The sequence below is a fragment of the Sorex fumeus genome, unplaced genomic scaffold (genome assembly GCF_029834395.1).
Source record: "Sorex fumeus unplaced genomic scaffold, SorFum_2.1 ptg000048l, whole genome shotgun sequence".
NCBI lineage: Eukaryota > Metazoa > Chordata > Mammalia > Eulipotyphla > Soricidae > Sorex > Sorex fumeus.
This window is the reverse complement of record NW_026606105.1, coordinates 2,618,561-2,631,155: the sequence shown is the minus strand read 5'-3', so window position 1 is coordinate 2,631,155 and position 12,595 is coordinate 2,618,561.

The window sequence follows — 12,595 nt, the reverse complement described above, 5'->3', positions numbered from 1 at the left end:
ATATATATATATATATATATATTATAATTTAAGTGCATTTAAAATTATATATCTAATTTAAATTACATATATGATCACTGTATCACTGTCATCCCATTGTTTATCAATTTCCTTGAGCAGGCATGAGTAACGTCTCCTTCATCCTAGCACTGAGATTTTAGGAAAGTGCCACATTTGAGGCTCTTTCTGTGTCAGGGGAATGAGACCCATCATTGTTACTGGGTTTTGGCATATTGAATACGCCACGGGGAGTTTGCCAGACTCTGCTGTGCAGGCAAGATACTCTCCTCAGTAGCCTCCCGGGTTCTTCAAGAGTAAGAACTAGATAACAAGAGGTTGCGCTTTTGGGAGCTGGATTTTATAGTCACTGGGTCTTGGCCGTTGATGGGATAACACGGCACTGGGGGCAGTTGGTGGGTGTAATGCCTACCTACTGGAAGATGGGGGATCTGGGTGGAGGAGGCCCAGTCCCGATCTGACTGGATATAATATATATATGTATATATAATATACATATATAATATACATTATATGTATATAATATATAATATAATATACATTATATGTATATATAACATACATATATAATATATAATTTTAAAAGTAAATATATAATATACATGTAATTTAAAAATTTCAAAAAAATGCATTTAAATTAAGCAAACTTGGGTGTGCTTAAAAAGAGCTTAAGCTTTAAATAAAATAATAACTTTTAACAACCACACACACACGCACACGCAAAGATGACAGGGTCACTAGCCATTTGGCTGGCTGGAGCACTGTCGTCAGAGAGATGAGATACAGAAAGGTCCAACAATCAGGAGTGACACCTTTAAGACGAAACCCAAGAGGTTGTTAGAGTAAGTCAGTGCTCTGTGGCATTTTGTTCCATCCCAGGGATTTTGACTCTTGTCCCTGCAGTATTTTGAGCGGAGACCTTGCATGACTGGGTGTGGGGACTGCGTGGAATAGGTCCGGGGAGATGAGGCAAACTAGAAACAGGGACTGTCAGGAGGCGGTTGTTGTGACTCATGACGGTTCACAGTGGCGTGGACGAGGGTCACAGTGATGAGCTGGTCCAAGGAGTCATATTCTCAACACTCTGGGGGAGAAGAACTAGAATCTGGAAAGAAAGAAGCCAGCCGCACACTGTAGGGGCAAAGGCAGCTCAGATAGAGAAGGGAGCACAAAATAAAGGGTGCTGGGAAAATCTGCCCAGGATGGGAGACGCATGCTAAAAGTAGTCTATAGACCGAAGATGATTGCCACCCAATGCCTCTTATGCAGACCACAGCACCCAAAAGGAGAGATAGAGCAAAAGGGAGTGCCCTGCAACAGAGGCAGGTGGGATGGGGGATGGCGGGGTGGGAGGGATACTGGGATTGGTGGGGGTGGAGAATGGGCACTGGTGGTGGGATGGGTACTCGATCATAGTATAACTGAAGCCCAAGCACAACAACTTGTAAGTCTAAAACTGTACCTCAAGATGTTTCACTAATAAAAAAAAACATGAGTCCCGGGCTAGAGCCACTGGGAGGATGCAGTCTTGCCATGGACCATGAGGGGAACCATGAGAGGAACATGGAAGTTGAATCGGGCTTCGAGCAGAGCCATGTGGAGTTAGTGGTGAATATGCTGAAGGTGCGTGTCTCTCGGAGAGCTGAGCAGAAGCATCAAGGAGACAGGTCAGCATGTGACAGACACTGTCAGAGGCCAATTCTAATGGTCAGGATTGGAAAAGATTGCTGAGAAAGTGAATGAACAAGTAGGAAAGCTCGACTCTAATTTTCATTATTTCTTCCTTCTGTTGAATTTTGGCTTTGTCTCATCTTCTTTTGTGATTTTCTTCAAGTATAAAGTTAGGTTGTGGGGAAACTACTCGTCTCCTCCCCTCCCCTCCCCTCCCCTCCCCCTCCCCTCCCCTCCCCTCCCCTCCCCTTCCCTTCCCTCCCCTCCCCTCCCCTCCCCTCCCCTCCCCTCCCCTCCCCTCCCCTCCCCTCTCCTCCCCTCCCCTCCCCTCCCCTCCCCTTCCCTTCCCTTCCCTTCCCTTCCCTTCCCTTCCCTTCCCTTCCCTTCCCTTCCCTCCCCTCCCCTCCCCTCCCCTCCCCTCCCTTCTCCTCCCTTCTTCCCTTCTCCTCCCTTCCCCTCCATTCCCTTCCCTTTCCCCCCTCCCCTCCCCTCCCCTCCCCTCCCCTCCCCTCCCCTCCCCTCCCCTCCCCCTCCCCTCCCCTCCCCTCCCCTTCCCTTCCCTTCCCTTCCCTTCCCTTCCCTTCCCTTCCCTTCCCTTCCCTTCCTTTCTCTTCCCTTCCCTTCCCTTCATGTTCATAGGCTGCCCCTGGTGCATTGCTCTTGGGATGATGCTGGCCCTGCACAGGGGACCAGGTGGTGAGAGATTAAACAGGTCTCCTACATGCAAAACATGCTCTTAGCCCTTTGAACTCTCTTCCTAGCTCCAGACTTCCCTTTTTCATTGTTGTGGGCTTGTAAAGCTTCCTCTGCAGGGCTGGAGAGATAGTACAGTGGGCAGGATACTTGCCATGTATATGGCTGACCCGGGTTCAATCCCCGGCATCCCATATGTTCCCTGAGCACTGCCAGGCATAATACTAAGTGCAGAGCCACGGGTAAGCCCTGAGCACTGCCGGGTGTGGCCCTCAAACAAAACAAAGACAACAAAAAAGCTTCATTTGCTACATCCTATAGTAGGTAATAGTTTGCATGCTTTTGTTGTTAAATCAGTTTTTTCCAAAACTGTATATCTTTAGTTTTGACAGGTATATGTTAAAAAAGTAATCGTATAAATAATTCTATGTTATGTTGATAATTAAAAAATTTACATGAAATAGATAAATACTATGAATACACACTTTAGTAAGAGTGAGGAAATGAAAATTAAAATTTAAAGTAAAATCTGAGAAAGCCTATAAAAGTATAAAGTGTGTCTTTACCCCAATAAGAGAATATTTGCTTTATGTTAGAAAATACTATATTACATGATAATGCATAAGTGTCTGTATTAATAAGTAAAAGATTGTAATAAAAATCTCCGTGATGTAAAAATAATTACCTGAATAGACATAGAACATTAAATATAAATGAAACATTAATTCATTATTGAAAAAGCATAAAAGCCTTAGCAAACTGGAAATAAAGAGATCATGCCTTAATTTTGAACAAGGCCAGTCATTATGGCTACATCTTCCTCAAGCGAATTTTTTGGGTGCAGAGAAGTCAGAGAATTGGAGTTAAACATTTTGCTTTTGTAAGTAACGACAATATGGCAAAATGACAAGATTATAGGACAATGACAAAAATAGAAGACTATAAGAAAAGTTGTGAAATGAATTGTTTTGGGGATGTGGGGTATACCTAGAGGTGTTCAGGGCTTACTCCTGGCTCTGTGCTCAGGGGTCGCTCCTGGAAGTACTCAAGGAACCATGTGTGGTGCCAGAGATTGATCAGGTGTTGACTGGATACAGGCCAGCACCTTTGTAACTCTACTGTCTCTCCAGTATGACGTGGAATTTACAATAGATGCTCAATAAAGTTTTCTGAACAGATAAGTTAATGAAAAGCAAAAATTTTGTTTCTAAAACAATAAACAAAATGAGGGCCAGAGGTAGCACAGTGGGTAGGGCTCTTGAGTGGCACACAGTAGACCTTGGTTTCATCTTGACACCCATATGGATCCTGCCAGGAGTGATCCCTGATTTCAGAGCTTGGAGTAAGCCCTGGACACCTTTGGGTGTGGGCCAAAAACAAATGAAAGAAATGAATTATTTGAGAAGAGCAAAAATGGTTCTGAATGATAAAATAATTATCAAACTATTTTTGACAAGATCATTCTTCTTTCTTTTTTTTTTTCTTTTTGGGTCACAACTCAGCATTGCACAGGGGTTACTCCTGGCTCATGCACTCAGAAATTACTCCTGGCGGTGCTTGGGTGCTTGGGGGACCATAAAGGATGCTGGGAATAGAACCCGGGTTGTCTGCATGCAAGGCAAACGCCCCTACCCTGCTGTGCTATTGCTCCAGCCCTGACAAGATCATTCTTGAGACAAGATGAGTCCACTTGCTCTCTGCTAGGGCATGCCAGCGACCCCCTGGCCTGTGTGACTGTGAACGTCTGTTCATTAATGCTTTTGAAAACTCATTTCTCATGTGTGTGTAACATACCCAGGTTTGTCTGTAAATGGCTTTGCAATGTTTTAATAAAACGCTAATTTAGTTTTTCTTACACATAGGGAATTTTTATTTTTTGAATATTTTTTGAATGAAATAATACAATAAAATTTCAAAATGAAGCTTTATCATATATGCGGCATAGTTTATTTAAAAATACAGCAAAATGACAGAAGAGAAAAATGCCTATCATTGAATTATTTAAAGCTGATGATAGTAAAATATTTGATTTTTTTTCTTATTAAGAAGCATGTATTTTTTAAAATTTTATTTATTTTTTTATTGAACCATTGGGAGACACGGGTGCAAAGTTTTCGTGATTGGGTGTCACTCATAAAATGTTCCAATAAGGGCAGCTCAGATAGAGAAGGGAGCACCAAATAAAGGGTATAAATATTATACATTTATAGCCACTGTCACTGTCACTGTCACTGTCCTCCCGTTGTTCTCCCAGGATGGGAGATGCATGCTGAAAGTAGACTATAGACCGAACATGATTGCCACTCAATGCCTCTTTTGCAAACCACATCACCCAAAAGGAGAGAGAGAACCAAAGGGAATGCCCTGCCACAGAGGCAGAGTGGGATGGGGGGACGGGGGTGGGAGGGATACTGGGATCCATGGTGGTGGGAAATGGGCACTGGTGGAGGGATGGGTATTTGATCATTGATAATTGAAACCCAAGCACAAAAATTTGTAAGTCTACAACTGTACCTCATGGTGTTTCACTGATAAAAATATAAAAAAAATGTTCCAAGACCCATCTCTCCACCAGTGTACATTTCCCATCACCAATATTTCCCATATCCCTTCTGCTGTCTCCCCACCCAGCCTCCAGTTTTCCAGCCTACCTGTATGGCAGACACCCCCCCTCTCTCTTTCTCTCTTTCTACACACACACACACACACACACACCACACACACACACACACACACACACACACACACACACTCCTCTTGGGCATATAGTTTGCAATACAGATACCTAGAGGCCATCATGTTTGTCCCTGTTCCCACTTTCAGCACACATCGCCCATCCAGAGTGATCCTGTCCAGCCATCATTGCTATACTGGTCCCTTCTCTATCCCAACTGTTCTCTCCCCCCACCTTTGAGTGAAACTTACATGGGCTAGTATTGACACTATTAGCAAAATGTTCATATTCGTTGGTTTCCTTTTTGCTTTTAATATTATACATTTATAGTCACTGTCACTGTCCTCCCGTTGTTCATCGATTTGCTCGAGCGGGCCCAGTAACATTGTGAGACTTGTTACTGTGTTTGGTATATTGGATACGTCACGGGTAGCTTGCCAGGCTTTGCCGTGCAGGCGAGATACTCTCGGTAGCTTGCCGGCCTCTCCGAGAGGGGCGGAAGAATCGAACTTGGCCTGGCCGGGCTGGCTGCGTGCAAGGCAAACATCCTACCGCTGTGCTATCGAAACTACTACTTCTACTACTAGTACTACTACTACTACTACTACTACTACTACTACTATATAACAGAAACAAGGAGAGTCTGAGGGCTGGGGCTCTGTCATGGCTGGTCTCCACTCTACCTCAAAGTAGGCCCCATAAGAGAGGGAGCAGGGGTGAGAAGGGACAGGTCACCACAGTTTGGGAGGGGCCACCAGGTGGCCTGATGAGTAGTCTTAGTATTTATAGTATTTTATAAATTTCTCAGGAACATTATTTTTATGAGGGGCACACATGCAGGGCCAGAGTCAGACACATTCAAGGCAAGTGCTTTAACCCCTAGTACTATTTCTCTTGTCAACATCCTTATTTATTTATTTATTTATTGCGTTTTGGGTCACACCCGGCAATGCACAGGGGTTACTCCTGACTCTGCGCTCAGGAATTACCCCTGGCAGTGCTCAGGGGACCATATGGGATTCTGGGAATCAAACCGGGGTTGGCCGCGTGCAAGGCAAACACCCTACCCACTGTGCTATTGCTCCAGCCCCAACATCCTTATTTTTTTTAACCAGTTTTTCCAGCTATGTAAACCTTTGTGTTGCTATTTGAAGGCAAGGATCGCTGCTATTGCCAGTGGGAAGCGTTTTTCCCTCTCTGCTCACTTTTCTTTCCATTTCCTTTGCCAGAGGTGCCTGCCTCAGCTGTGCTCTCCTTATGATCATCCTTGTTCCCATTCCCATAGGGGTTTTGTTTTATTTATTTATCTACATTTTTTAAAAAAAATTTTTCAATGGAACACCATGAGGTACAGTTGTTGACTTACAAATTTTTGTGCTTGGGTTTCGATTATACAATGATCAAATACCCATCCCTCCACCAGTGCCCATTTTCCACCACCATGGATCCCAGTATGCCTCCCACCCCATCCCCCCGTCCCACCCTGCCTCTGTGGCAGGGCATTCCCTTTTGTTCTCTCTCTCCTTTTGGGTGCTGTGGTTTGCAAAAGAGGCATTGAGTGGCAATCATGTTCGGTCCATCGTCTACTTTCAATATGCATCTCCCATCCTGGGAGGATCCTCCAAACTCCCTTTATTTGGTGCTCCCTTCTCTATCTGAGCTGCCCTTTCCTCTAGCATGCCAAGTTGGCCTCTAGCCATGGAGTAATCCTCCTGGTACTGATCTTGGCTATTCTTGGGTATTAATCTCCTATTTTTTTACTTTATGTTTCCCAGATGAATGCAATCTTTTTATGTCTATCCCTCTCTTTCTGACTCATTTCGCTTAGCTATTTATTTACATTTATTGTATTGATATGCCAAAAACAGTAACACCAAGTCTCACAATGGAGACGTTACTGGTGCCCGCTTGAGCAAACTGATGAACAACGGGAGGACAGTGCTACAGTGCAACATTTTAGGACATATCCAGCAATGCTCAGGGATTACTCCTGACTTTGTGGTCAGGGATCACTCCTGGTGGGGTGGAGAACCATTTGGGATGCCGGGGACTGATTCTAGGTTGACTGCATGCAAAGAAAGCATCCCAGCCCTTCAAGTTTGTGTTTAAGGACAGTCATATATCTATTCAGAGTGTCCTATTTATTTGGATTTATTTGAATAATGCTCTTGAAAGATAGATCATTATTATAATGAAATAGCACCAGATTAGTCTTCTGCCTGGGACTTTAAAACACTCCTCAAATCAGGAAAACTCATTAAAAAAATTTTTTTTAATTGAATCACTGTGAGATACACAGTTACAAAGTTGTTCATGATTCAGTTGCAGTCATACAATGTTTCAACACCCACCCCTTCACTAGAGCCCACCACCAATCTCCCTAGTTTCCCTCCCAGGAAAACTCATTTTTATGCCTGTTCATTTATCTTCATTCTTATGAAAGTCAGAACCTACGCAATTCAGAAACCTGACAAGCAGATGTCAATAGCAGTACATTTCCAAGGATTTCATACAAATATAGTTAGTTAAGAAAAAAATAACTCACAAAGATGACTGTAGATGATTTTAGCTAAGCAGTACAAATCTAGAAAGTGCTCTAGAATGAGAAAGTCTTTCTATAGGCGTGAGGCCAGATATGTGAAGAACATAAAACATTTCCCTAAGATGATAGTTTTTATTCATTTGTGCTACAGGAAGTGGTGTCTGTCAATACTCCCTTCACCGTGACTTCATTAATTTAGGAAATAGTTTCCACTGTACTTCTCATTTCATATCCTCTTTCTAAAGCTTAACAGCTGTAGAATCTTGGATTTCCCAGGGTTCTTCTCTCTTAATCTTGGAGGTAATTGTAGCGGCTGGATACCCCCAAATATTTATCTAGTCTTGAATTGAAGCGTCTATTGCCAGGGTACTTGCCATGCCTGGAAGTGAGGTTGTTGGATGGAAAAATTATTAGGTGATTCCTTTTTACACGAAAATGAAATCTGACTCCCATTGAGTCTACAAAGAGTGCTGGTATGTGGAATTTTCTGTGGAGGCTAGAATATAAATTAATGGGAACTTCGGGATTTCTATGACTTCTAGTTCTTTGTAGCCAATCCATTTATCATTATCCCCTTTGACTTGAATATCATTTACTTGATTTTTGTGCTGTAGAGCTTGAGCACTTATAAATTACATCTTTGCCCAAGAGAAAGGTTAAGCCTTAGAGCAACTTATAAAAAAGAATTCATTCCTCAACATGGTAACACATAACAATAGCACCAATGTGACTAAAATCTCTCTGGTTCTACAATGACTAGCCACATCTAAATCTAGAGAAGGAATTATAAAAGAGATTTGCATCATCCACTTAAAATTTATGACAAATTTCTTCTGGAAATTTTTCTTATTTAAAAGAAAATTATCGATTCTACCTCCAGTTAGCCTTAAAAAGAATATATTGCTTTCTTCATGATTTAATCTGTGAGTTTTTCCTCATGAAACTTGTTCCAATGCTACTAGAATACAAATATTCTAACTGACCATGTTGCTCAATTCTATGCAATGGAATTGAATAAAACCTTGGATTAAAAGGTCAGCTTTAAAATATGCATAATAAATTCACTGACGAAAAGCTATCCCAACAACTTTCTGCACCATTTCTCCTCTGCTCATTATTCATGTTGGCGCTTCTGAATTTTAAGGAGAACGTATAAAAAAAAAAGCAGAATGTATAGACAATTGGGGTCTAGAGTATTTTTTTCATCATTAGGGAATGAGAAGTAGAGTGGAAACTATTTCCTAAATTAATGAAGTCGCTGCAGTGAAGGGAGTATTGACAGACACCATTCCTGTAGCACCAATGAGTAAAAACTATCATCTTAGGGAAATGATAGTAAAAACTATCATCTTCACATATCTGGCCTCACACCTATAGAAAATGTTGAAGAGAAAACTTGACACTGTCTCTATTTACTGAGTATTTGAATTGGTAAAAGTAACGTGAAAACAAACTTTTGGAGAAGACCTTTCTTGAATAAACAATACTATTTGTGGCAATAATGTTTTTTTCAAAGTTAATTACCAGTGCATTTTTCATTAGTAGTAGTAGAGAACAGTGGATCAAAAAAATTAATAAGGTTTAATGAGGGAAATTCAATTGACTACAGTGTACCATTTTTTAAATTTTTTTTTATTAGTGAAACACCATGAGATACAGTTATAGACTTACAAATTTTTGTGCTTGGGTTTCAGTTATACAATGATCAAGTACCCATCCCTCCACCAGCACCCATCCTCCACCACCATGGGTCCCAGCATCCCTCCCACCCCCCATCTCCCCCATCCCACCATGCCTCTGTGACAGGGCATTCCCCTTTGTTTCCTTTTGGGTGTTGTGGTTTGCAAAAGAGGCATTGAGTGGCAATCATGTTTGGTCTATAGTCTACTTTCAGCATGCTTCTCCCACCCTGGGAGGATCCTCCCAGCACCCTTTATTTGGTGCTCTCCTCTCTATCTGAGCTTCCTTTTTCCCTAGCACATGTGGTTGGCCTCCAAGCCATGGAGCAAAATTCCTGGTACTAATCTCAGCCACTCCTGGGTGTTAGTCTCCCATTTTGTTGCTTTATGTTCCCCTGATGAATGCAATCTTTCTGTGTCTATCCCGCTCTTTCTGACTCATTTCGCTTAACATGATACTTTCCATGTAGTACCACTTGTATGTGAATTTCAGGAATTCATCTTTTCTAACAGCTACTTAGTACTCCATTGTGTAAATGAGTGTACCATTTTAAAAAATATTTTTTAGAATCCTCAGGCTCATTTTAATATAAAAGATTTACTTCTCAGGAAAGGTATAGGTGAACACAAAGAAAATCTCAAAATTGAATGCATGGCCTCTAAGTACTAGCAAATAAGTATCTGACCTCTTCCTTCCCTCTGCAGTTGCTCTGGCTATGAAGAGTTGGAGTCACTGATTTGGCTGCAGTGCTTCTGAGTGGCACCAGGAATCACCAACGACAATGCACTTGGCGTGGAGTGTGGTGTCGGATTAGCCCATGGCCTCATGCCCTACCTCATGCTCTACCACTGAGCTTTATCTCCAGGCCCATGTACTCTTGGCCATCATCTACTCCACTTGTGGCCTCCAAGGTCACTCTTTGAACCTCGGGTGCAGGAGAACTCCAATTCTAATTCCAATGTTTCATTTCCAACTGAAATGCTGCGGACCTCTTTCTTCACTATTTTCCCCAGTCAGGCCACTCAAATATGTTCTTTGCTCTCTTCTGACCTGGAGTCTTTGAGTCGTACCAGGCTCTTAAACCTCCATCATTGCTTGCCTCATTTCAAATTCCTTGGCCTTTTGCTTTTTTCCTGTATTTGTCACTGTCAATATTTTGCCTTGGATGAAGACTGCAAGTCCACGGGCTCTGTGTATGTTATTTCGTCCTTTGAAATAGGAGTGAGCAGGGAAATGAACAGGCCTGCCCAATCTCAGACCCGCACAGTCCCTCTGAGGGCAGAGGTGCCAGTGAAAGGGAAATGTTTGCGTTCACCAGTGTTGTGCCTGAGTTTCGGGTCCCCGATTGCAGACAGACCAAGTCCACACACAATAATGCAAAAGCAAAGGAACTTTATTACTAACTCAAGCTCTTGCTAGCTCGAGCTAGGGTCCAAGTCTCATCTGAACGCAGTGGTGTCTTGACAAGGATCCTGACTCCAAATCACAAGCAAAGGTTTATAAAGGGTTCAGAGTTAAGAAGCAATTTATATGTGGGTCTTTTTTTTTAGCATAAGCCCTATTACGACAGTGGTCAGCAATTAGACAATGGTGAGTAACAGATTCTAAGGAGGGTACAGTGACCCCCTCATGACCAGCCAGACCCAACTACCCAATTCCTTATCTAGGCAAATTACTCAATTTACCAGAAACTGCATGTCCTGCTTTGGGGAAACTGAGGCCTAGTTGAGACTTAAATGTTAGCTGCAGCTTGTCATGGCATCAGTTTCACCCTCACACTAGTAGCTTAAGTCTTGGAGAATTAAGAGATCACAGAAGGAATAGAAATTACCTTCCTGGGACCAGGAAGAACTTTCAGTCTACTGCTGGGGCCTCGGTCCAAAAGGGATTAGTTACGGCAATGGTGGCACTACCCAGAGATGTTTTGCACACCTTCACAGCGAAGGTCCTAGCCGAAGACAGAGATGATAGAGCAGTTAACAAGAAATTCAACATTTATGCTCCTGGAGGATTTATATTCTATTAGTGGATTCATAGCATCAAGGAACAAGCTCAGAATTAATTGTACCATGCAATGGCGTCTCTGCTCAGGTCCTGCAGAAATTCATGCTCATCGCTTTCCATATTTATTGTTCAAAAAATGTAGCTTGGTCTTAAACATTTCATTTGGTTTTGTTTGGGCCATAACCCAGCTATGCTTAAGACTTACTCCTGGCTCTGGGCTCAGGGATCACTCCTGGTGGTGACCATATAGGGTGTCCGAAATCAAACCTGGGTCAGCTAGGTACAAGGCAAGTGCCTTCCCCACTGTACTATGTGTCTAGCCCTTGAGCCTGCTGTTAGAATCATCTGGAATACAAGCAAGTAGTACCATCTACGAAGACCAATGAAGTTTTGTGATGTTTTATTGTAAACATAAAGATGAATTTTATTAGCCCCTTTTGGTGTTTAAGTGTTTTAAAATTTAAAATAAAATTATTAGGCTATGGGGTAGTGTGTATATGTGTGTGCGTGTGTGTGCACGTGTACCTGTACATGAACTGATTCACAAGACAAATGCATTCCTAGAGCGTCAAGGCCCACGTCCACTGGATGTCACCATGCAGATCACTCACTTCATAGTCACTGCGTCTTGGGAGAGAGTGATTTCTTCCTGCCTACCATGGACTGTTGTGTTTTAATCATCCAAGTTAAGCTTTGACTTAAACAAGAAGTCCTGTTTCAAATTCATCTCACACATACAGCAGCTGCAGGAAATGCCAGGACATCCTGCCTTCCTCCTTGTTCTAGGGGGGTCCTTCGAACTAGGAAAATGGCCCAATTCTCACCCAGCAGAAAATTACCACGTGTCCAGCAACACGTTAAGGCCCAGAGCTCGATCACCCCAAGGGCCCGGCATGTGAGGGTGCAGTTTTTCCTCCATTCCTTAGACTAGTGATTGTTTAGGTCATAGATTAGTGCTTTGGGTAGTTGACCACTAACATCTCAGAGTGACATGGGGCTCTAGTAGGTCCCAGCAGTTGAAGCTCTTTTTCGGATTCCCCTATTACCTGAGGACAAAAAGATCTTTTAATCACAGTGAGCCCTGGCTTTGGTAACATGCCCTTGTGGGTTTGTTGAATGCTTAGATGCCTGATGCATAGAGAGAAGCTGAAAGTGATCGCAGAACACAACACAACTACTCTCCCCACAGGGCCCAGCGTCTGGCTTCTCCAGGGTGATGGGCAGCATCCCAGGAGGGGGATGTAGAGGCGAGGGTCATGGGGAGGTGAGCATGGTGACCGGGCACACCGCCTCTGTGTTGTCACCATGCTCAC